General features: G+C 48.4%; 1 protein-coding gene across 1 annotated transcript in view; it reads right to left on the bottom strand.

Annotated features, from left to right (window-relative positions):
• The window catches only part of pcdh7b (protocadherin 7b), a gene marked incomplete at its 5' end in the record, with an annotated part of 135,683 nt that overhangs the window by 60,122 nt on the left and 52,191 nt on the right, over window positions 1–23,370 (bottom strand).

The following is a 23,370-nucleotide window of genomic DNA, read 5'->3' as shown; positions in this document are numbered from 1 at the left end:
AAGGGGAGCGCCGCCGACTGGGCGCGCAAGGACAGACAGGCACGCACGCACAGGCATTATATATACTGGACTCAGTGGACTGTACTGAGGCACGAACCGAACAGACTAAATCAACTAAATTTATAGTCGACTAAATCCACAGTTGATTTTGTTGACTGAAATGTATTTTGGCTTGATGCCTGATTTTACACTTGCTGAAAATAGCCGATCTACAAGCTCACAACGCGTCGCAGCGTGAGCTTGTAGATCGGCTATATTCAGCATGCAACCAAGTGTAAAATGTCTTGTGTCTTTTACTCATACTGGATGACGAAATTGACAATATATTTAGTCTCGGTTTTAGTCATCATAGCTTAGTTTTCATTTAGTTTCCATTTAGTTTTCGTCAGTGAGAAAAGGCAGTCGACGGACATTTTTCATCATAGCATTAGTCGACGAAATCAACACAGGTATACACACACAAACGCACACGCCCCGGTGTGCGCACACACACGCACACATGCGCAGATTTTCCTCGTTAAGCAATTGGTTCCTGCGCTTGTCAAGGTGTTATTGACCAGCGGGGCTGAGTTAAGCAGTGACAGAGCATGTCATTACAGCTACAATGTAAGGTCTCCCTCGCTCTAATCTCTAGCCTCATCCTTGCCTTGCCTTCCACGTTGGAAAGGATGGTTTCCACTCTCCGTCCTTGTCTCCTTTACTCTCTATTTTTTGCTCCCTATCTCCCCCTTCCCTCCCTCTCTCCATCCTGCCTGCGTGGCCAAGCCGCAGAAAGGTAATGGTACAGAGAGAGACAACGGGGGAAGAGGAGGACGAGGAGGAGGAGGAAGCGTGTGGCGCGAGGAATGAAAAGACCGTGCTCGGTCATTACCAGAATAAATGGCATAACGAATAGCTAATGGTGTTCATTAATTAGATACAAACACGCGCAGCCACGGCGCCCACAACCCCACCCGCCCCCCCTCTCTCTCTGCCGCGCGTCGCGTCGTTTCTATGCATGTGCTCCTCGCCGGACATCTTCACAAGGCCTCCACTTTGTTCTTCTCTCTCTCTCTCTCTCTTTCTCTCTCTCTCACCCCCTCTCTCTCTCTCACCCCCTCTCTCTCTCTCTCTCCCCCTCTCTCTCTCACCCCCCCCTTCCATCTTGCGTGCCACCTCCGTCGATCATGGGGAATATTAAACAGAACACAACAGGCCCATTACTCAAGAACTCTCGGTTTTCTTGACTCTCTCTCTCCGACCTCTCTCTATTCCGTTACTCCCGCCGTCGTCTCTGTACGACAGGCTCAAATGTACACTGCCATCAACAGTAGTTACAGTAGAGTTCCAGCTTTAAGGTCATGGCTGCTGTGTCGGGGCAGAAACCTTCAACTTTGCATGAATGTTTTAGTTCACTCCGACACGTGTGACCGATAGGTCCAAGAAGATTATCGGAGGCGTATATACGTATATGCGGACGTGAGCAACACACCGCAACAACAACATCTCAAAAACACACACACACAGACACACCCCCGGACGGTTAGCTCAACAGTCTGGGCACCTAGGCTGCTGAGCCAGCCTGACGGCGTGCCGCGGGTCCTGATCCCGACGGCCATTTGCCGAATGCGTGTCCCCCCCCCCCCCCCCCTCCCATCTCTCTCCCCATTTCCTAGTTGTCGGTCTACTTTCAACCTATCAATAAAGGCAGAAAAAGCCAAAAAAAGATATTAAAAAAACAAAACACTGTGTGTATGAGTATATATATATTCTATGAAAGTGTGAAACAGCTGAGGTTGCGAGGAAAAAAGCAGTTGTAAGAAATATGTATGTTAGAATTATGTGAAGTTGCCCAAACTGAAATAAAAACAAAGTAACAAAAAAAGAAAAAACACACACACACACACACACACACACACACACACACACACACACACACACACACACACACACACACACACACACACACACACACACACACACACACACACACACACACACACACACACACACACACACACACACACACAATAAAGGCAGAAAAAGCCAATTAAAAAAACAAAAAAAGACCACACACAAACACGCACGCACGCACAAATGACATCCCGAGCAAGTGGGTGACAGGTCATCTTCTAAAAGGCCAGCCTCTTGGTTATTGTGTCGTGCTGCAGTGCCTCTGAATCTCTGCCAGACAGACACTGTGTTAGATTATCCTTTTGATCATGAAACTTCCCACAAGTCACTGGGAGGAGAAAGAGGAAAAGAAAAAAAAACTGTCCTTCTCACTGTGCGCCGAAAAATTGCATTTATTTATTTCCCACCCTGGGTTCCTCTTTCTCTGGTTGGCTGCCTGGCTAACGCAGCAATCTTGGCAATAAATCATGTTTCCATGTAATTACAATCAACACAACAAATGAATTGACATAAATATTCATATGAATTTCACTTGGATAGTCAAACATTTGTTGCATAATTAAAGCGGGGGGCCTAGCAGGGGAACCGTTTCTATCAGCGGAATAACACTTGAAGTAGATGTTTGAATATCAAAACAAATGTATTTCTTTATTTATTTGGGGGGGAGGGGAGTATGTTGGTTTGTTTGTTTAGTCTCAATTGTCTCAATTGTTTGATGTGGTGATTGCAAATCCCAAGGCTAATAACATGTGTGTTAAAATGAAGCGATACAAATTACGATGGCTAGTTGAGGTGTAGTGGCGTGTCGTGTCTAATTTGGGCTTTGTTGTACAGCACAGTGTCGCATACCAAAAAAAGAATAAGAAAAAATTAGGCAATTCACAAGCTCACGGCGTGTCGCGCCGTGGGATACCATGTGAGCTTGTGAATTGCCTATTTTGGGCGCGCGGAGCGACGGCGTACGGCGAGCCACAAACCAGGGCCTCTATGCTCCTTGACTCCTTGACTGCTGCCTAATGAATTGCTGGTAAGAAGCGTTGAGAAGAAAAGCAACACTCGAGCGCTCGTACACTGAAGGGAAATTGAGTTTGGGCGAGAGCAGAGAAAAGCCGGGAGAGAAAGAGAAAGAAAAAAGGAAAAAAAGTCACAAATGAACAAATAGATTCTGTTCACCTGCATTCCCCTTTTCCCCCCCACTACAGGGAGAAGCAGATAGATGGAAATAACCCATTCTGGGCGGGAACCCCTTTTGGTGTTAGCATTATGTTATGCTTTAGCTATTGAAAAATAGCAGATCTACAAGCTCATAGCGCGCCACCGAGTGGCGCGCTACGAGCTTGTAGGTCTGCTATTTTTTGAAAAATCAAAGAGCGACTTGACATAGAAACATAGCTTTTTCAGAAAACTGTCAGGATGTAGAAGACATTTTTAGAATCTGATCTCAGGTCAAAATGGAATAAAGAAAGAAAGAGGTGGGTGGTGGGGGGGAAAAAAGCTAATTTGTTTGCAGACCCGAAATGGAGTTCACGCAGAGATGGCCGCAGGGGGCTCTCGGTTTATAGATGCCAGAACCGTCTGCAGAGTGACCTCCGTTCCCTTCCCTTTCTGTGTCTTTTGAGCACGATAAATTAAAAAAAGACATTGTTCCATGCCAAATTGTTCTTCTTCTTTCTTCCCCCCAACCCCCCCCCCCCCCCCCCCCCCCCCCCCCTTCTCCTCAACGCTCATATTTTCTGAGAAAATATTATTTGTGTTGCATACCACGTGAAGATCATGGCTTCACTTTTCAGTGTGCGAAGAAACCTGTCCGACCTGTCAGAGCTGTCAAACCAACCGCCCTGGCCGAACCGACGGCCAAAACTGACCACAATTCCGTCTGACACATGATTGCCTTACACACACACACACACACACAGGTTTGGATTGCTATATTAGTGAGGACATCTACGTTTTATGACGGCGATTTTATAGGATTGCCATTTTAACAATTCTTTGCCATTTTTTTTTCGTGTCCCTAAAGCTGAAAATAATCTAATATCTATCTGTGGATAAGATATTTTCTCATGTGAATGACACTGGCAGAACTCCATCCCTAACCCTTACTCCAACGCAAGTAGCCTGTTGCGTAAGCAATAGCATAAAACAACAATTTCCCTCGTGAGGACCCATGAAAATGGTCTGTTTCTGACATTCTATAGTGGGAGCATTATAGGCCCTCAAGTATAGTAAAACAAGTTCACATGTACACACGCGCGCACACACACACACACACACACACACACACACACACACACACACACACACACACACACACACACACACACACACACACACACACACACACACACACACACACACACACACACACACACACACACACACACACCGTGGAGGTTATAGTACTGGACCTTGGGGCTATCCCAACAGACACCGTTAGCATTAATGAGCGACGGTATATACACGATGGCGCGCGGGCCGCGACGTGACTGACAGCCACACCCACTCCTCGGCATCGTGACACGTAGGGGGGGGGGATGGCGACCTTTCCTCAGCGGGACGGGGCCGGTCCTTTCCCAGAGCCCCGACACTTTCATTAACCCTGACCAGGTAATGGCCTCCTCTTGCTGCCCCTTCCTGACCCCCCTGCCCCCGCCAGTTCCCTGAGCTGCCAATCATCGCAGCGTTAGCGCGCACACGCACGCACTCACACACACACATCTCTGACCCCCACCCCCCCACCCCCCCCCGTGCATGTGACCTATAGCTGTCCCGACAGCTTTGCCATCATCATGCTTCACTCCTGTGTGGTTTTCATTACATGGTAGACGTTCATACTCAGCTTGATGTCTACCAGATGCAGGTCCCATACCATGCATGTTGGGTCCCCTCTACCTTAACTTCTAGGCCCCCGTCCGTCTGTCCGTCCGTGATGGAAAGCACACCGTGGACAGCTATATGGGGGTGAGATAAAGTCCTCCCCGTCGGGCCGAGGCATAACCGAACAGGCCTAAATGAGTCACGGGGGTTTAACTGGGAGCGGCGTCTGAGTATATTATAAAGCCCCCAAACGGTTTGCCTATTTCCTGGACGCTGAAGGGAAAACACATGTCCAGCCTGAGGCCAACCACAACAGAACGGGCGTCACTGCAGCGTCAACAATGTGCCACCCCTTGGATTTGGGTTTTTCATTTCCTCTGAACCCCCCCCCCCCACTCCTTACTGACTGCTGAATGCCCAACCCCCCCCCCGTCGACTATCTAACAACAGACCCCTCCCTCCCCACCTGATGGACTATAGTAAACTCATTGGTTGATTTGTTTAAAAACTGCCTAACGATGATGTCACTGGTGGACGGGTTTCTGAACTGCCCACAGCCCTCCTACTGTATATGAGACAGACAGAGTAGGAAGAAAATGGTGCCATTTTATCATGATTATTAGTGAGGACCTATTATATGCAGATAGGTTGAAAAGTGGTGAAGTGGACCTCTAAGTAGTAGGCCTTTTTTATTTTCTCTTTTCAAATGTTTGACTATCCTTTTTTTGTAGCATTTTTGTACTTGATAAATTGTGATTTCTTGTTGTCTCACCTCACAAAAGAAGTTTTGGAAAGGAAAAAATAAAGTACTTTGAAGTTGAAGTTGAATGCGCCGAGGGGCCTGTCAGGAGTCAGGACTGCTTGGTTCAATCAAGCCAGGCTTTGTGAACCAAACCCTATAGCGCTACTACTCTTGGCAGAACATTCTGCCAAGATATAGGTGTTCATTTGGTGAAAATAGCAAGATCTATAGCAGGGCTGAGCAACTTTGACAACGGAGAAGGCCACTATATTCCCACATTTGTTCCAGAGGGCCACATCACATATTACTATTGTAGCAAAAATAGCCGATCTACAAGCTCAAAACGTGTCGCAGTGCGACGCGTTTTGAGCTTGTAGATCGGCTATTTTTGCTATATTTGAAATGAAATCCTGAACATTCTTTTGTCATTTTTTAATTGGAATCTTGAAATGTAACATTTTTATTTAATTTCAAATGCACTTAGTTATAGTTACGTTAACTTACTTAACAAACTAAATCCAAACACACAAAAAGACAATAACATTTGAATAGCCTACTACAGTCATTAAGCTACTAAGATAGACTGAAGTAATTAAAGCGGGTCATGTTTGCATGATTGGAATTGTATAACAGCTGAACTCAATAATATATCAGTATTCTGATTTTAACCCGCATTAAATGAAGTTGAGGGCCGACAGTTGCCCATGCATGATCTAAAGCAACTCACGACATGTCTCGGCGCAATGTGTTTCCAAGCTTGTTTATTCGTCCATGAATAGGAGTTTTGTTTGGAGCCCACCTCTCTCTCTCTGGATGACTACATTTGCAATTAGACCCACTTTCTCTCTCGCTCGTAGATGGGAGAAGAAAAGCAGAATGGATGGATGCTGGGTCTGAGGTGGAGAACGGGAGGGGAGGGGAGGGGGCAGCAAACACGGCCATGTGTGTAATTTCAGCTGGAAAGCGACATTTCACCTGTGTCGGACGGCACTGACCCCCCCCACACTATACCGGGAAACTGTGACGGGAAAATTGTGGCCGAGGCGGCACTCAGGGGCGACAGACGCAAACATTAAGACTACGGGGCCTGTGTCTTATTGCAGCCAAGCAAAGAAAGAAAAGAAAGAAAGAAAGAAAGAAAGAATAAAAAAAGGTCTGGAAGAGAAGAAGGTATGTGTGAGAGAGTGATGGAGGTAAGGATAAAGGAGTTAAGTGAGTATAGGAGAGAGAACTAGCCAAAGAAAGAGGCACGGAGAGAGAGAGAGAGAGAGAGAGAGAGAGAGAGAGAGAGAGAGAGAGAGAGAGAGACTTGAGAATTACACATAAGTGTGGTGATGATTGCCAGTCTGTAATTACGAAGCCCCATGATTCATTTTTAATGGCCAGCCGTACAGTGACCTGCGATAACACCACCACCACCATCAGAGACACAGCGCATAGCAACCGCCTAAATAGCCGCGCAACGCCTCGCTTATTTACACGTTGCCGATTTTGCCGCTGCTATACGGCCACGCCGTGAGGTATACGGCGCGGCGCTGCGTTAGCATAGCTCGTACGCAGCAGGGCGACCCGGGCCTCATTAAGGCTTACAATCGCATCGCCTTCAATTATTGAATTAAAAACGATGGCGAGATAACGACACGGTTGTTCCCGTAACAAATGAGACCAATGCCCTCAAGGTGAAACGTCTGAGTGGAAATCAATCGGAATCTGATCGGGGACGGGGTCAGGTTCTATTTGGGTGGTACTCGATTACACTTAATTACTAGCCTCCGGGCCTAACCTGAGACGACCATTTTGGATAGAGATGCATGTATGCAGCCAGAGCTCATGAAGGCACACATAGACGTCAATTAAGGGCGCTTATACCCGTCTGTAAAACAACTGCCCTCTCCAGACCACGAATGCAGCATTTACCGTACTATGGTGAAAGAAAGGCAAATGCCCTCCTCTCCTTTCTATTGTACGGTATGTCATACCGAAAGGCAGCATTCAGGAGAATAGGTTTTTTTTCCCGAAGTCTCCTGAACTAATTTTTTTCGAAATCCCAGTCGTACATATACACCGTATCTCCAGTAGATAAAGAGTGCAGGGTTGCGCCCCGAAAATAGCAGATCTACAAGCTCACAACGCGTCGCACCGCGACGCGTTGAGAGCCCTCTTAGGGGATTTCAGCCCCTGCACTCTCTGATCTTTGGGGTGACATGAGGAGCAGTGTTGATTTTCGACTAATACTATCCGTCGACTGCCTTTTTTCACAGACGAAAACTAAATGGAAACCAAATGAAAACTATAAGCTATGATGACTAAAACTAGACTAAAATGTTATAGGAAGGGACTAGTGGACAAGAGATCCAGTATAAGTCATTTTACGACAAAAAGAAAATCAACCAGGTGCAAAAAAACTAATAATGTAAAGTAGGTTCTGGTGCTTCAAGGATCAGTGGGACTGGAATACTACAGAAAAGGCGGCGATCACTCAAAATGTAAAAAAAAAATGAGGAGAGGGTGGATAAAAATAAATGTACTTTACTTAGAAAAGTTAAAATAAGCCAACATGTTTCTACTCAAAAAGAGTCTTCATCATGGCAAGTATATGAGGACATAAGTAATATTACACTTCGTTGCATGCTGAAAATATCAGATCTACAAGCTCACCACGCGTCGCAGCGTGACGTGTTGTGAGCTTGTAGATCGGCTATTTTCAGCAAGTGTAAAATCATCATTATGACGGCGTCAAGGCACCGCCAAAACACATTTTAGTCGACTACAGCGACTGCAGATTTAGTCGACTGAAATGTGACTAAAACTAAATGCAAACTATTCAAGGAACTATGACAAAAGAAAATAATCAAAATTTGCTGTCAAAATCAAACACTGCTTCAGAGTCACCCTGAGGTGAGGGTGGTAGAGTGGGCTGCGCTTGGACGGACATGTAGGAAGGGAGGGTGGGAGGGAGGGGGACATGGGGGTCATGGGGGTTTCAGGTGTCATGTTGGAGTTCATGTAGGAAGGGAAGGAGAGAGCGAGGGAGGGGGGGACATGGGGGTCACGGGGGTTTCAGGTGTCATGTTGGAAGTTTGAATGTTAGCTTTTTGGGGCCCAGCCCGTCAAGCTCCAGTGCTCTTATCTTCAACTCTCTGCATTCCCTCACTTGTTTTGTTATTTTCCCTTCAACTCCTCCACCGGGGACACTTTCCCAGCAAAACAGCCAGACAAGGAGGAAGGAGGGGTTGAACGATTTTTTCCCCCCCTCCAAACAACACCCACAACATCAGAAAAGATGAAGAGTGGGTGGGAGGGGGGGTTGAAGGAAACTTAACTGCCCATGCAGTCAAAAGAGAGAGACGCAAGTGTGTGTGTTTGTCTTTGTTTTTGTTTCCCCTGCAGGCTTTCAGAAGCGCAGTCAGACGTGAGCGGGCAGCCGATCTATCACTTGACCAAACTCTTTACAAAAAAAAAAAAAACTCTGTGACCTCTGGGGTCACGGAGCCTCGCCGTAATGGATCTAAAAGTACAACGGAGTTGTGCGTGTGTAATGATGGATCGACTTCCACGCCAAAGCCGTCCACTTCAAAAGAACTCACCGATCCACACACCTGCGTGGAGATCAAGCAATACACACAGGTGTGCCGAGTTGGACGATGATGACAACCATCACCGGTTGTTGAATCTCGTTGTTATTGTTTCTTTAAAAAAGTTATGATGGATACAACCCCCATCGCACACGCACGCACACAAACACACACGTACACGCACACACACTCATACACACACGCACGCATGCATGCGCACACACGCAAATGTGCCCACACATGCGCGCCCACGTACGGCACGCTCGTTATTATCCAACTGATCGATTGGTTGTCCTTGAACACTAGTACGTCCACTGACGTGGCTCTCCCGGTGGGACACCGTTGACCTTCCATATCGCCCTCGTTTAAGAGTGGAAACATCTCAATATAAATAAATATAGTCACCATGGCTCTGTGAGCAGCAAAGCATTTAACACAATCCTATAGCAGGCTAGTGGCAAAGCGAAAAAGAAAAAAAAAACATGTCTGACTAATCAGTATCTTTTTCTCCCCCTGCTGTTTAAGCACTTTAGAACCGAGACCAGATTCTACTACAAAATGTCTTCTCAATCATGACAGTTTTCTGGAAAAACCTTATGTTTCTATGTCAGTGGTTCTCAAACTATTTCATGTCAAGGACCCCACAAATATATATGTAATTGAGCCACTAAACAGTCGCTTTATTTATCCAGCGCGATTTGAAATGGAATACTCATAAAAAGGACTAGAAAGGCCTCATCTACGTTGCAATGCACTACTGGGTAATTTGGGTGTTTGTTTCTCTCACTCTCCAACAAATAGCATAGCGATAGCGTGTCTGTTCAGCCTTTTTAGATTAGGGTTTGAGTCGTTTGGCCGAGCGCGGCACAGACAGAGACATTGCTGCTACATGGTGGTGGACTATAGGACGAGCCTATAAAACGAGATGCCGTGGCTAATATTTTTCCTCACAAGGACATCGAGTGAGAACCGCAAGCACTGCAGACGAAAGATGCGCTCCTCAGGCTCCTGGCTGGTAGCCTACTACTACTGGTCAACCCTCAGGCTCCTGGCTGGTAGCCTACTACTACTGGTCAAACCTCAGGCTCCTGGCTGGTAGCCTACTACTACTGGTCAACCCTCAGGCTCCTGGCTGGTAGCCTACTACTACTGGTCAAACCTCAGGCTCCTGGCTGGTAGCCTACTACTACTGGTCAAACCTCAGGCTCCTGGCTGGTAGCCTACTACTACTGGTCAAACCTCAGGCTCCTGGCTGGTAGCCTACTACTACTGGTCAAACCTCAGGCTCCTGGCTGGTAGCCTACTACTACTGGTCAACCCTCAGGCTCCTGGCTGGTAGCCTACTACTACTGGTCAACCCTCAGGCTCCTGGCTGGTAGCCTACTACTACTGGTCAACCCTCAGGCTCCTGGCTGGTAGCCTACTACTACTGGTCAACCCTCAGGCTCCTGGCTGGTAGCCTACTACTACTGGTCAACCCTCAGGCTCCTGGCTGGTAGCCTACTACTACTGGTCAAACCTCAGGCTCCTGGCTGGTAGCCTACTACTACTGGTCAAACCTCAGGCTCCTGGCTGGTAGCCTACTACTACTGGTCAACCCTCAGGCTCCTGGCTGGTAGCCTACTACTACTGGTCAACCCTCAGGCTCCTGGCTGGTAGCCTACTACTACTGGTCAACCCTCAGGCTCCTGGCTGGTAGCCTACTACTACTGGTCAACCCTCAGGCTCCTGGCTGGTAGCCTACTACTACTGGTCAACCCTCAGGCTCCTGGCTGGTAGCCTACTACTAATGGGCAACCCTCAGGCTCCTGGCTGGTAGCCTACTACTACTGGTCAAACCTCAGGCTCCTGGCTGGTAGCCTACTACTACTGGTCAACCCTCAGGCTCCTGGCTGGTAGCCTACTACTACTGGTCAACCCTCAGGCTCCTGGCTGGTAGCCTACTACTACTGGTCAAACCTCAGGCTCCTGGCTGGTAGCCTACTACTACTGGTCAACCCTCAGGCTCCTGGCTGGTAGCCTACTACTACTGGTCAAACCGCAGGCTCCTGGCTGGTAGCCTACTACTACTGGTCAACCCTCAGGCTCCTGGCTGGTAGCCTACTACTACTGGTCAACCCTCAGGCTCCTGGCTGGTAGCCTACTACTACTGGTCAAACCTCAGGCTCCTGGCTGGTAGCCTACTACTACTGGTCAACCCTCAGGCTCCTGGCTGGTAGCCTACTACTACTGGTCAACCCTCAGGCTCCTGGCTGGTAGCCTACTACTACTGGTCAAACCTCAGGCTCCTGGCTGGTAGCCTACTACTACTGGTCAAACCTCAGGCTCCTGGCTGGTAGCCTACTACTACTGGTCAACCCTCAGGCTCCTGGCTGGTAGCCTACTACTACTGGTCAAACCTCAGGCTCCTGGCTGGTAGCCTACTACTACTGGTCAACCCTCAGGCTCCTGGATGGTAGCCTACTACTAATGGTCAAACCTCAGGCTCCTGGCTGGTAGCCTACTACTACTGGTCAAACCTCAGGCTCCTGGCTGGTAGCCTACTACTACTGGTCAAACCTCAGGCTCCTGGCTGGTAGCCTACTACTACTGGTCAAACCTCAGGCTCCTGGCTGGTAGCCTACTACTACTGGTCAACCCTCAGGCTCCTGGATGGTAGCCTACTACTACTGGTCAACCCTCAGGCTCCTGGATGGTAGCCTACTACTACTGGTCAAACCTCAGGCTCCTGGCTGGTAGCCTACTACTAATGGTCAAACCTCAGGCTCCTGGCTGGTAGCCTACTACTACTGGTCAACCCTCAGGCTCCTGGATGGTAGCCTACTACTACTGGTCAACCCTCAGGCTCCTGGCTGGTAGCCTACTACTACTGGTCAACCCTCAGGCTCCTGGCTGGTAGCCTACTACTACTGGTCAAACCTCAGGCTCCTGGATGGTAGCCTACTACTACTGGTCAACCCTCAGGCTCCTGGCTGGTAGCCTACTACTACTGGTCAACCCTCAGGCTCCTGGCTGGTAGCCTACTACTACTGGTCAAACCTCAGGCTCCTGGCTGGTAGCCTACTACTACTAGTCAACCAGCAGGCACCCTCAGGCTCCTGGCTGGTAGCCTACTACTACTGGTCAACCCTCAGGCTCCTGGCTGGTAGCCTACTACTACTGGTCAACCCGCAGGCAGCCTCAGGCTCCTGGCTTTTGGTGCTGCACTGCGGCGACATGGGCATAAGGGCTACGCTTATGCGGGCCCTTTGTCTAAGACAAATTTCTTCCTCTGGAGACAAATAATAAAGATCCTTGAACCTTGAACCTTGGCTGGTAGCCGGTGTCTTCCCGGTTCTCACTTGCTGTCTAGTGTCCACCACCCACCAGCAGCACCAAGCTCAGTCTTGTCCTAGTCCACCACCATGGAGCAGCAATTAAACTCTGTCTGCGCTCGGCCAAACCACTCAAACGCTACTCTAAAGGCTGAACAGACAGGAGACACGATATCGCTATGCTATTTGTTGACGACAAGTCAACGAGACGAGTGACATCACGAGCATGCGCCAGACACTGCAACATAGCGCCCGCCTTAGGATTAAAATATTAACTATAGTTAAAGTGAAGAAGATGTGTTTTACATTTTAAAATGTAGTTATAGAGGGCAAGTATAATGTTTTAAGCCATATAAGTCTTATATCACCCTGCAGGGTTCATTTTAAGAACTTCTCCCCCCGTGGCCCAGTGCAATGGGATGAATCCTCATCATCCCTCAAGGAGGAAGGGAGAGGGAGAGAGAGAGAGAGAGAGAGAGAGGGAGAGAGACCGTGAGAGCGGTGTTGTTTTTGACGGCAAATTTAGATTTTAGTTTTAGTCATAGTGTTTAGAATAGTTTTCATTTAGTTTTGGTCACATTTTAGTCATCTGAAATGCTTCGGTGTTAGTCTAGTTTTAGTCGACTAAATGTCGACAAAACGCCGTCGCACCGCGACACGTTGTGAGCTTGTAGATCGGCTATTTTCATAGCATGCAACCAAGTGTCTTTTACTTATATTGGATCTCTTGTCCACTATAGTCGTCCACTATAGTCCCTATAGTCCCTATTTGTTGATGAAATTGTCAATATACATAGTCTTATAGTTTTAGTCATCATAGCTTAGTTTTCACTTAGTTTCCAATTCGTTTTCGTCAGCGAAAAAAATACAGTCGACGAACATTTTTCGTCATAGTTTTGGTCGATGAACTCAACACCGAGCGCGCGCGCGTGCGAGAGAGAGAGAGAGAGAGAGAGAGAGAGAGTAATCTCCTCATTCTTTCTCCCTTCATCTTCTCCTTCAGTTCTCTCCCACCATGTGTCCCTGCAGCGAGCATCATGGGCGTGTGTGTGTGTGTGTGTGTGTGTGTGTGTGTGTGTGTGTGTGTGTGTGTGTGTGTGTGTGTGTGTGTGTGTGTGTGTGTCTCTCTGTGTGCAGCGAGCATCATGGAGGGGCTCCAGTGGAACGGCGGCCATGTTTCCCATTAGCATGCTAGCCCACGCGTCCAGCAGAGACACACTCGGGGTAAAGAGAAGACGGAGAAGAAGGAGGAGAAGAAGAAAAAAGGAAAGGAAAAAGAGAAGAAAGAATGAAAAGGGGGGGTGGGAAGAAAAATCACACATGGTTACTTTCTTAAAGTCTGGGCTAAACTTTTAATTGCCCTTCAAATGGCGGATTAGGCCACTGGTGTAACAGAGATACTATTCTTAAGGGGACGCATTTTAGCGTCTTCAAAAAGCTTTAGCCCCCGAACCCCCTGACCTGCTCTGCAAGGCAAAAGAGGAGTGGAGTGGGGGGTGCGGGCGGGGGGTGGGTTGGGGGGAGGGGAGGGGAGGGGGGGATGTTTTCAAGTGTCAGTGGGATTAGCTTCCAGTCTGTCGAACACATCCTTTATGGGGATTCCAATGTGTTTTGCCGGCATAGAATATAAAGGGCCAATAACAACATATAGCCATGGAGTATGAAGGTTGAGAGAGAAAGAGAGAAAAAAAGAAGAAAATAAAGTAGCGTAACGTGAGATAGAAAAAGAGATGAAATGAAGGAGCCGTGAAGGAGCTCGTCGCCGGGTCGCAGACATGGGAGGTATTTCCACTCCACATTCTCGTGCGGTTTTCGGTGTCCCTGGCCCTTAATAAAGAATAATACTATGTTACATCCTTCTCATTATGAATGAATGGGGCCTTCTCTGAGGGCTGGACACGTTAGACGCGCTTGCATGCAGGTGCCCGAGATGAGCGTGCACGCACGCACACACGCACGCATGCACGAACGCATGCACGAACGAACGCACGCACGCACGGGGGTAGAGACTGAGGGACCAGTGTGTCAACTGACCGGCCCCGGCCGGCCCCGGTGTGCCTTACACGGCCTCGGCATATACAAATCCCCGCTATCGCCTTCCCTACTTTGTTTACATTAGCCCTCGTTTGGCCCAACCCCGACGACTGAATGGCGGTCCTGTCACTATAAGTGCGCGCGTGCGTGTGCACGTGCGTGCGTGCGTGCACGTGCGTGCGCAGTCACACAATCGGAGAGTGCCCGTCCGCCCCTACATACTGTAGGCACCGCACAGGTGGGTGCTCATGCATGCAAGTGAATCGTGTGTGTGTGTGTGTGTGTGTGTGTGTGTGTGTGTGTGTGTGTGTGTGTGTGTGTGTGTGTGTGTGTGTGAGAGTGTGTGTGTGTGTCCTCTCATGTCATGTCTGATGGCTTTTGTCATTTCATGTCAGATGTCATTCAGTCACCAGCGCTTCGCTCAGACACTGGTATGGGGGAGGGGTGTGTGTGTGTGTGTGTGTGTGTGTGTGTGTCTGTAGGAATCCATCACGGAAGGCAGGCAGCGAGGCCTATACCACTGTCAGCGCGTGGTGACATGCCTCTACGTGGCGGCTTCGCCTTAGCATGTTGTGACATGTGGCAGCAGCGCCACGGTCCATGACACCACGTCAGAGGAGACCGCTGGCCACCACGGCCACAGAGAGAGAGAGAGAGAGAGAGAGAGAGAGAGAGAGAGAGAGAGAGAGAGACGAGGCTTTAATAAGGCTGATAAATGGCTCTTTATTTTCCATCCGGTGTCAATGATGACAGATAACCCACATTTATAGGCTCAGGGACACCAACCACACAGGAGAGAGAGAGAGAGAGAGAGAGAGAGAGAGAGAGAGAGATTGAGAGGAAGACAAACAGACAGATAGAGACAGAGAGAGACAGAGACAGACAGATAGACACACAGAGAGAGACAGAGACACAGACGCAAAGAGAGAGAGACAGACAGAGAGAGAGATTGAGAGACAGACAAACAGACAGATAGAGAGACAGAGAGAGTCAGAGAAAGACAGATAGAGACACAGAGAGAGACAGACGCAAAGATAGAGAGAGACAGAGAGAGAGAGAGAGAGAGAGAGAGAGACACACACACACACACACACACACACACACACACACACACACAGAGAGAGAGATAGAGAGAGAGAGAGAGAGAGAGAGAGAGAGAGAGAGAGAGAGAGAGAGACACACACACACAGAGAGAGAGAGAGAGAGAGAGAGAGAGAGAGAGAGAGAGAGAGAGAGAGAGACAGAGAGAGAGAGAGACACACACACACACAGAGAGAGAGAGAGAGAGAGAGAGAGAGAGAGAGAGGGGTTAGGGAGCATATCCGGCTTATCCAATAATGAGCTGTTCTATTTGCGTATGTTAATGCAGACATGTTTCACTGATGTAGGTTAAATAGATGTGCGAGGATGTGTTTGTTTGTGTGCGTGTCGGCGTGCATGCGTGTGTGACGATTGTGTGTGTACTGTTCGCATGCCTGGGCGGGCATACACGCAAGTGTGTCTGTCTGACTTTGTCGTGTGTGTACGTGTGCGTGTGCGTTGCGCGCGCACACACACACACACACACACACACAGAAGCACGTACTTGCATTGAGTGTGCTCAGATATAATTTCATGCATCATTCACTCATTCAGGATTGCGCCACTAGGGGGAGGTTGTCTGCACCAATGTGCCAGAGGCCAGTTCACACACAACATTACAAATTACACACACACACACACACGCACGCACACATGCGCGCGCGCGATCGCAATGTGCCACCTGGTCCCGACACGAAACGCACAAGTCACGATTACAGTCCACGCCATTATGAAAACAATTATTACAAATGAGTAATTAAAACACTCATGTCAGACCCAATGAAGTCACAGTGATAAGACAGCGGGTGAGTGAGGGATCACACAGAGAGAGAGAGAGAGAGAGAGAGAGAGAGAGAGAGAGAGAGAGAGAGAGAGAGAGAGAGAGAGAGAGAGAAGGAAAGAAAAGTGATGATGAGGGAGGTAGGAAGCGTGCACAATTATGCATTGTATTACTTGGAGAGAGACCACACACACACGCACACACACACGCATGCACGCACGCACACACACACACACGCACACACGCACGCACACTCAAAAGTTGGCTTGGAAGTCATTTCTTTCATTTGCCTTTCCCTCCGTCATACACCTCACCACCACCACCAACATTGTCTCTCCATCCTCGTTCATCATCTCCCTTCGGCCCCTTATCTCCTCATACCTCTCTCTCCTCTGCCTGCCTCCCCCCTCCCTCCCTCCCTCCCTCCCTCCCTCTCTCTCCCAGCTCCGTCTCTGTCACTCTTGCTCGCCCGCTCCCTCTCCCCTGCCTTCGCTCCCTCTCCCCTGCCTTCGCTCCCTCTCCCCTGCCTTCGCTATCTTCGCTGAGATCGAGCAAGGTCAAACCTCCCTGACGTTTGATGGATGAAAATGGAATTAAGATGAAAGCACACTTTCAGATAATGAAGATATGCGGCAGGAGATTAGGAAGCACAGGGTTTTGGTGGCGGGGGTGAGGAGGAGGAGGAGGAGGAGGGCGGAGAGCTGCCGAGGTGCCGGTCCAAATTAATATTGAAATGTACGTGCAGAAGATTCCCATACATGGGCTCACTTCTCCACGACCCCCGCACCCCCCCTGGTGCTTAAGTGAAAAACACAATGGGGAAGAAATGCCAAAATGAAATGCCTCTTGACAGGGGAAGAGCGGGAAGGGAAGGGGGGAGAGCTGTCTTTCTGAGTAGACCTTTATCCACAGCACTGACAGCTGCCTGCACTCTGACGCAAATACATTCAGTTGTGCAAATGTTACTTTCTTCACAGGTGTTACCAATGATACTAATTAGGACACTGCTCCAATTAAGGGTAACAGAACCGTGAGTCAACATGAACCCTGACTCTGTTTGTCCTGAGGGGGACACAACCTTAATTATTATCACTGGTGGCAACACTGGAACAACACTGGAGTATATTAAACAACTATAGTGTCAATATGGCTTCTGGGTAAAGGACACCTCCATCAGGGACAAATTATCCATTGGGCCAGTGGGGCCGTGGCCCAGGGGCCCTTGGCTCTCAGGGGCCCTTCGGGGAAATTAGACCGTAAGGTACTAGGTTTGACGCCCTGAAAAGGGCTCCTGGGGCCCTTCATTGGCTGATAAAAACAGAAAAACATGCGCGCTATGGGGGCCCTTCAAATATTACTGGGGGTTAATCCGTCCCTGACCTCCATTCCTCTAAGACAGCGGAGGGTTTGGCCACGGCTCCCAGAGATGTGCGTCTCACAGAATGATGAGACTGACGAGGGAACATCAAAAAGAGGCCGACTGCACAAGGTAGAAAACAGAGGGCGGGAAGATGCTGGGTCTTGGTTTGGAGTGATTGAGCACCTTGTACAGTATACTGTACATGTGTGAATTGTCAAGGTCAAGGTGCACGCACGCTTCTCTGTGTGTGTGTGTGTGTGTGTGTGTGTGTGTGTGTGTGTGTGTGTGTGTGTGTGTGTGTGTGTGTGTGTGTGTGTGCGCGTGCGTGAGTGTGTGTGCTGCAAGTGTTTGCATTTTGTCAACGTGTCAACATTTGCATGGCTGGAGCCTGTGAAAAGGCAGCCATGTCCCCTAACGACGGCAAAGCAAGTGCCCACTCGCTTTGCTGTCGTTAGGGACATGCAGACAAAATGTCACGTGTGTACACATACATACATACATACATACATACATACATACATACATACATACATACATACATACATACATACATACATACATACATACATACATACATACATACATACATACATACATACATACATACATACATACATACATACATACATACATACATACATACAACGTAGGCCATCTGGTGGCTAATGAACCAAACACATTCTCAGAAGTTGAAGCAGTTTTAAAGGACCCACTTTTAGGCCAGTGCAACAGAGCATGCTTTTGCCTTTTTTTAAACCTTACCCATTTTAACCAAATACATACAGTACAGTACAGTACAGTACAGTATGCTTAAAGACCGGAAGGTTAATATCGACCTTGGCCAAGGTGTGTGCGTGTGCGTGTGTGCACGTGTGGTTAACCACCCGGATTAGAATCCTGCTGGTTAGTGGTTATACGCATGGACACACACACACACACACACAAATGTACGCTCACTATAGTATGCACACTCACACGGCCTATAGTGGCACACGCACACACATGGCATATAGTCCCTCCCATCTCCTGAGCTGTAGAGAGGGTGGGATCAGGGGCAGCGTTGCCAAAGATAGGCCCTTGGATAAGGACCCCCCGCCTCGGTAGACTGCCCCGGTGGCGGTGTCTGATGCCGGCGATATGCACGTGCTAATCCCCCGTGAGAAATATATATATATATAGTCCCCCTCCTGCCAGGCACTTGTCCCGAGTACACTTAGCGCAGTGGTTCCCAGACGGTTTCATGTCAAGGACCCCCAAAATTATACCCATTAGCTTGCGGACCCCCCATCTGAAAATATGATATGCCAATTGAGGATCCACCATTAGAGAAGACTTTTACGGCTCTAGCAGTGATTCTCAACCATTTTAATTTCAAGGACCCCCAGATTTGACATGCATTAGTCTATACGGGCCCCCATTGAATGGGAATGAATCTCTGGGACCCCAATTTATATTGTAAAATCAAAGTTAGTTTAACCCATTTAGACCTGAGTTAAAAACATTCACTTTGAAAGAATATATATTCAAAAATGTGCGCCACATTTTTACGATTTTTCAAAAATAGCAGACCTACAAGCTATGAGCTTGAAGATCTGCTATTTTTCAATAGCTAAATTATTATACTTTTGGTGTTTTAATGTTTAAAACACAAAAAGGGGTTCCCGCCCAAAATGGGTTAAGTCTGAGAGTGTACAAATGTGTACATTTGTACACTCTCAGAGTTACAGACCCATAAGGGTCCATTTGGTTCCTAATTATCATTTAGCTGGGGACCCCTTGAAACTCTCTGAAGGACCCCTAGGGGTCCCCGGACCCCACTTTGGGAACCTCTGCACTTAGCGAACACTTCCTCCCGCCTCTCCTCGCCTTTCACCGATAAAGACGAAAAGCAGAGTGCGGGGGTCGCTCCTCCAGCGTGCTCTGAACCCGCCATTTTGGCAACAAGCCCCATTAGATCTCATTACCCCCTGGTCGAGCGACCTGGGCCGAGGCGGCCATTTTGGGGAACATCATGTTGAAATGTAATAATGGCGTCAGTTTGTCTCAGAGCGCATCGTCCCCTGTGTCGTTTGAAGTGCCACTTTGTTAACCCAGTCAGGACGGGAACCTCTTTTTGGTGTTTTCAGCGTTACGTTATACTTTAGCTTATTGAAAAATAGCAGATCAAGAAGCTTGTCGGTCTGCTATTTTTGAAAAATCGTGAAAACGTGACGCAAATCTTTGAATATATATTCTTTCACAGCGAATCTTTGCTTCTGGGGGGAGTCCCTTGAACAACATATTATTTTCAGATGGGAGTCGGCGACCAATTACATATCGTTTTTGGGGCATGAAACACTTTGAACCACAGGAAAACCTATGTTTCTATGTCATAGAAACATAGGTTTCCCTGTTATGATTTAAAAGACATTTTTAGAATCCGTTCTCGGGTCTGAATGGGTTAAGGGGCAGGGGGGTGGCGGGGAGGGGGTTGTGGCACTGGCAAAAACACAATTAGCGGCGCAGCTTGTTTGTTCCCTCTGGTAATTTCGGCCCAATAAGTAAAAAATAATGCGAGGAAGACATCAGCGGAAGTAAGTGGGAGAGGAGGGAGCTCATGATGTACGCTTCAATTTGGCCTGGTTTTGTCCTCTCGTAGCTGCAAGCTGTTCCCATTATTGAATAAAGCAGGAGAGAGGAGAGAGAGACGGAGAGAAAAACATCTCGCTGTGTTCAGGTTACAGACTGGACACGGGCTAACAATGAGCTTCTTTGTGAAGACGGGGGAAATTATTGGAAGTCAGATTCTTCTCTCTTTTTTTTCTTTTTCATTACCTGTCCCTTAATCGGAGGTTGACGAGAGGTCGTGCGGGTACGTTTACCACACAGCTGGTACCTGTTCTCCTTCGATCAGCCCCCACCCCACCCCCGCCCGCGGCATCAATCCACCACGTCTCACTGTGTTTCTGCATCTCTGTCTGGGTCTGTGTGTGCCTGCATGCGCGCAATGGTCTAAACATGACTCCTTTTGTGTGTGTGCGTGTGCGTGTGTGTGTCTGTCTTGTCTGTTTTTTTGTGTGCAACCTATCCCCTTACCGGCAGCAGCTGGTATCCCAGGAATAAAAGACGCTCAGCTCGAGCGAGAGATGGGGCACTATAAGCAGAGGCTGGAGGTGGAAGTGGGAGATGGGAGGGGGGGGGGGGGGGGGGGGGGGCTTGGGACATGTCTGGCAGACGGAACAGATCCAGTGTCGCCGTTGAACTATATGCATCGCATCCCCCCCACCTTTCCAACTCCCTCCCTCCCCTGGCTGCAGGTGAAAGCACCTGACTGTGTGTGTGTGTGTGTGTGTGTGTGTGCGCGCGTGTGTGTGTGTGGTGTTCCCCTCCCCCCCCCCCTCCCCCCCCCCTCTCTCTGCCCCCCATCTCTAATGGAGACTCAGGCAGAAAGAGGAATGTGGTGGTGGGTGTGCATGGTGGGGAGGTACGGTGAAGAAGAAAATGGCACCCATTGAAGAAACCCAAGCTAGCGGAGAGAGAGATAGGCACGGTGCTGTGGACACAGGACGGCGCGCTGCATGGGAGGTGCTGTTCTCAAGTCACTGCGCCTCTGTGAAAGCAAGTGAGCCGGGGACGATGAGTCTGAGATGGCTATTGATTTAAGAGTGACACTGCCGTGACAGACACTAGTGATGAGTGTTGCTATAAGAAGAGAGCGCGCTGTGGGCGGAGCGCCCCGCCGCGCACCACACGGGACCCATGATGCCGGATCAATAGCGAGGCATGAAGCCCGAGATAGCGATACGAGTGTATATGCGGTCGCTATGAATAGGCCTTCTGTGCCCTTGTAGTATAGTGCGTTTCGGGGGGGGGGGTTATGTTTCTCCCACTTTCTCTTTCTACGCCTCACTGTCCTTTATCCACTGTCATCCAGCCACAGTAAAACCCCAGTAAATCTAGCCAAAACAACCCAAATTTTCTATCCCTTTGATCTAGGACCAACCGGGGCTGTATGAATACCAATCGTCCAACCGCACGGCGACTTCCTGCAGAACAGGTTCTCGGTCTATTCAGACCAAAGGCCAGATGTTAGCAGCGTATAGCGTAGCACAACACAGCCAGGCACCGAGCAGCACAGCGACAGAACGCGCTAATGATGTAGCTCATCAAGCTGGATAATTTACCCCCCCCCCCCCTCCTGCTGTGTCTATTGAGAGGTACAGGTGGTTGAGGGGTGCTCTTCATCTCAGCCATGAAAAACCCCATGAGAGAGAGAGAGAGATTTGGCCTACATTCTTAGCCCTAAAATCGGGGGGTGTTTTCCTATATATCTCTCAGGCAGACCACATTATTATGAATTTGGGGCAATGGATTGATAGTTATTGAGGCCAGTGGCTCTCACCGTGGACTCCAGGACCACCCGGGGGTCCTTGAAGGGGTTCCAGGAGGTCCCTGTGGGATGGTTAGGTCAACCCAAACAGGACGGGAACCCATTTTGGTGTTTTAAGCATTACTTTAGCTATTGAAAAATAGCAGATCTACAAGCTAGTAATCATATTTTGAGATTGGGGTCTGGGGCCAATTACATACGGGTCCTTGACATGAAATAGACTGACACAGAAACATAGGTTTTTCAGAAAACTGTCATGATTTAGAAGACATTATAGAATCTGTTCTCAGATCTAAAAGGTATAAAACACCAGGACACATGAGCTGCATAATTGCCGATAGAGATGCCAACACAATGGCAGATACTGTATATCGGCCAAACCTCTGTAACACATCTGTAACACATCTGCAAGGAAGAATAATCGCCGTTGTCGCCGAGTAGAAACCTCTCCATATGTTTCAATGTGTTTTTGAGTGGTGCAACCACTCCAAGGAACAGCAATGTCCCTATGGGACTATATGGGACTATGTGACTGTGTCCCAATGTTTAGAGTACCAGTAGGGGCAAAAGTGGTGCTGTTGTGCCAGAAACAGAGAGAGAGAGAGAGATAGTGTTGCACTGTTGCCTGCTAATTACACAGAGAGAGAGAGAGAGAGAGAGAGAGAGAGAGATCAACGTTTGCCTGTTATCTCTCCTATTGCGGACAAAATCTTATCCAGCGATAACAAAACATTCTATCGTTTTGGGTCTGAGAGGCTAAATGTCATCAGATGGTGGTTCCGTGGCTCAAATGACGAATAAATAATGGACCTCGATGTGAAAAGGGTTGAGAACCAATGCACTACAACGCCACAAAAGCATCAAATTAGCAGATCCACAAGCTTACAAGTTAACTGTAGGTGGCTGCATCTGTGTGCGTGCGTGCGCTTGTGCGTGCGTGTGTTTTTGGTACATCAATGACACAGTCCTGCTGTATCAACATCTGAAGACAGTTGTCACACCTACACGTGCACCAAATAGCTTGTTCCCATTTTGTTTTCTTCAAGTCCAGACTCCCAGAAACACAAGGGTCCCGTGTATAACAACAGCGGTGCCGGTTGCGTTGCAAGAAGCCGTCAAGCTGTTGTCACGAGTGTTTAGTTATTTTTTATACGCAGAGCTGAGCCAGGTATCAGCCCATCCAGATGTGATCATCAACGTTTGCCATTTTAATGATTTATTTTAGGTTGAATCTTTGTTCCCCCAGCGCTTCTTTTGACACCCATCTGTCATGAATCTTCTTCTCGACATCCATCAATCTCGACCTGCACTATAGCCTAATTCCCGCTTCGCTCGCTTGGCGTGTGTATATATATATCGCTACACAGGCTCGTGCCATAATGCTAACAAGACCGAGGAAGACAAA

Source organism: Electrona antarctica, assembly GCF_951216825.1.
Source record: "Electrona antarctica genome assembly, chromosome: 21".
Lineage (NCBI taxonomy): Eukaryota > Metazoa > Chordata > Actinopteri > Myctophiformes > Myctophidae > Electrona > Electrona antarctica.
This window is presented reverse-complemented; position numbering and strand designations above follow the sequence as displayed.